At 33.9% G+C, this 2940-nt stretch overlaps 1 protein-coding gene across 2 annotated transcripts in view; it reads right to left on the reverse strand.

The window, feature by feature from the left end:
* YTHDF3 (YTH domain family, member 3) overlaps positions 1 to 2468 on the reverse strand; it is a 21003-nt gene extending 18535 nt beyond the window's left edge. For both annotated transcript variants that reach the window (XM_009889783.1, XM_009889782.1), the window contains exon 1: positions 2447 to 2468. The gene's annotated coding sequence lies outside the window, so the exon portion shown is untranslated. The remainder of the gene's footprint in view (positions 1 to 2446) is intronic.
* Positions 2469 to 2940: the final 472 nt, after the last annotated feature.

A 2940-nucleotide genomic window follows, 5' to 3' on the forward strand; every position in this document is an offset into this window, starting at 1 on the left:
GACATCATTTGATTGATGTCAGTTCTGATGTTTTATGTCAACTGTACAGTAGTTGACAACTAGAATAAGAAAACTTTCAAGACAGGATCATTTACTCATTCAAGTCTCTGAAATACCAACATTAATATCTGAAACAACAAGTGGATAGTACTGTTCTACGCACTAAAACCTCAGTCCCACAAATTCTGGTCAAGGGAAACAGCACAGTACACCAATTTATAATCAACTAGAATAAAGCATCCAAAATATTTTACTAGACAATACAGATCAGCTACCTCCCAATATAATTTGCGTGTCTAATATTTTTTGTTTCAATATGAAAAATACTCTATTTCCATGCATACACCCCTTTTACTACTCACTCACGTTCTCTCACATGCTCTACCAGACATATGGACAGTAACCTTTTTACCATCCTCTTTAACGTTATTACTCTTATGCACAGAACCAACTTCAGATTAGTCTGTTAACCCAGTATCACGTCTTCCCTTGAAGCTCCTTTAAGCTGGGACCTATCATGATGCCTGAAAAAGATTACTGTCTGCTAACATGTAAGGATTGCTGATACTGACTTAATTTATCCTCTAGAAAAGGTCTCTAACCCAAAGACAACTACTTGTGTCACACTGTGCTACCATCTTCAATCTCCTAGCCCTTTAATCTAATCCTAAATCATCACTTAGTTTCATTAAACAGACGTTACACCAAATAATTTAAGAGAACGGAGGAGATTGTTTTGTTTCACTATACTTTTTACGTAGGTCCTATTCTCACCAGGAGAATAGATAGTAAGGATTTTTATGGAGTGCATCCTTTTAAATAATGGATACAAGTTCAGAAATGCAAAAATCTCTTCCTTACAAAGCAAACTAAGATGTGTTTTGATTCAAACATCCTGCAGCATTTACAAATTATAGCACACAAAAATATGTCAATATAAGTAAGTTAAAGTAAAGCTGACTCATGCATTTTCACTATTAAAAAAGCTGCAACATAACACCCAAATAGAAATGCTTAATACTTCTACTCCAATTCATATATATGAAGTATAGTTCAAAAACTAGTCGTATGATTCTCTAACAGATGCACCTCAATAACCTCACTAAAACTGAGATATGGTAATTCAAAGAACGTGAAGCCACAAACTACTTGCTAAAATGAATCTAACGTTTCTTCTCATTTAAGTGCAACATGGAAGGTATAAACACAAACTATTTTAAAGACACAAATGAATAGTTAAAAGCTCCAGTTTGAGAGGAAAAAAGGTAGAAGTATTAGAATATGAGAGAACAAGTATTCAAGAACAACCAAACTGAGAAGGTCTGAGGAGGTAAACCCAAGTTCATTTTTCTCTGAATGCAGAGAAATTAAAAGGAACAGGCCAAATTTAGCAAGATTCAGGAACCATGTGCCACCTCGTAAGTGGTATATGTAATAAGAAGCAGATAATCTGCACATAGACAGAATAATAGAATAAGTACGCTGCAGATAACATTAAGTGACAGTTCACAGTGAACAGTTAGATTAGTTCAGATAATGAACAGCGGAGGGACAAAGAGTGCATGAGCTCAAAAAAAAAGTTTCTTATCTGCATGAAGAAACAAAAAGCATATTAACACATGAAGGTAGCTGTGTGCATGCTGTTCTATAGCTCAGCTTGCTGAGCACCTAACAGTTAAATGGGCACAAGTATACTGATTAGGCAAAAAGAATTCCCAAATAGAATATTAGTCATTATATCAAAGATAACAAATTCCAGACCAGAAGATATAATCTGAGATGCTGTTTATGACAGACTTGCCAAGAATTTTAGAGACTATTAAGTAGCTAGGTCCTTGTTTCTGTGGGAGAGAAGACACCACATTGAGTATGGTATTTAAAAACTAAGATGTTGACAGAAACATGAGAAAAGTAGAAAAGCAGAAGGCCTACAAACACCGACAGAATATTCTTTACTGACGCTAAAATGAAGAGAAAAGCCCACAAAATTTCTGAGAATAAGGAAGGTGATGTGTTGTGCTCACAGATATGAGTAACTAAATAGTCACATGGCTGTTGTCTTGCAAGCTAAGGAAGCTGTTCAAAAGATTCTTCCTGATGATTCTAGTACACAGATTCTATTCACTGCACAGAAAGGCCCAAGGTGTACTGTTAAAGAGATTATACAAGCATATCACAAAGTCAGCTAAAAAGAAATAGCTATGTTATCGCCCAACTTCTGCCATTATTCTTCATTTGCAAAATAAAACATTTTAAATCGATGTACTGCTGTGCCACAGTAAAATTGCTGGGAAATAACATTTTGGCACACAATTTCCTGTCATCTTCCTCCGAAATAAAAGACATCCTATAGCTACATTGTCTTTCCACGATTGTCTAAAGACACATTAACCTCCATAAACAGCAACATTAGAGATTTATACAGAAATACAAGGAATCAACTTACCTTTATTTCCCTGTCCTTTAGGTCTCTGTATATAGGAAAGTGGGAAAAAAGCAAGACAAGTTCAGTTAGAATCCTCTAATGTTTGCTTTAGAGTAATTCCATTTATTTGCCAATTTTGGTCTTTTCAACTTAAATATCAGTTTAAAATATTATTAAAAATATGCTATTATAAAAATACTATGATATTATATAAAATATTTTAAAACCCCAAATTTTAAAACTGAAATAATTTCAACAAAAATCACCTTACAGCATGTGAAGCTTAAATGGTGTTGAAAATCTGAACAACAAATGAATTTTGGTTGCCTCCCCCCAAGAATTATAATCAATAAACAAAGCATAGAGTAAAAGAATACAGAAAGTTAGTAGCTTAAGATTATTACCAGTATTAGAACTTCATTAGAACTTCATTATCATATGTCATCTTTTAAGTTGACTGATGGATACTTATCAGAGAATAACCTACAATGCCTTGCTTTTTAGACACAAAGGAA

This window comes from Charadrius vociferus, unplaced genomic scaffold, assembly GCF_000708025.1.
Source record: "Charadrius vociferus isolate BGI_N301 unplaced genomic scaffold, ASM70802v2 scaffold167, whole genome shotgun sequence".
NCBI classification, from domain to species: domain Eukaryota; kingdom Metazoa; phylum Chordata; class Aves; order Charadriiformes; family Charadriidae; genus Charadrius; species Charadrius vociferus.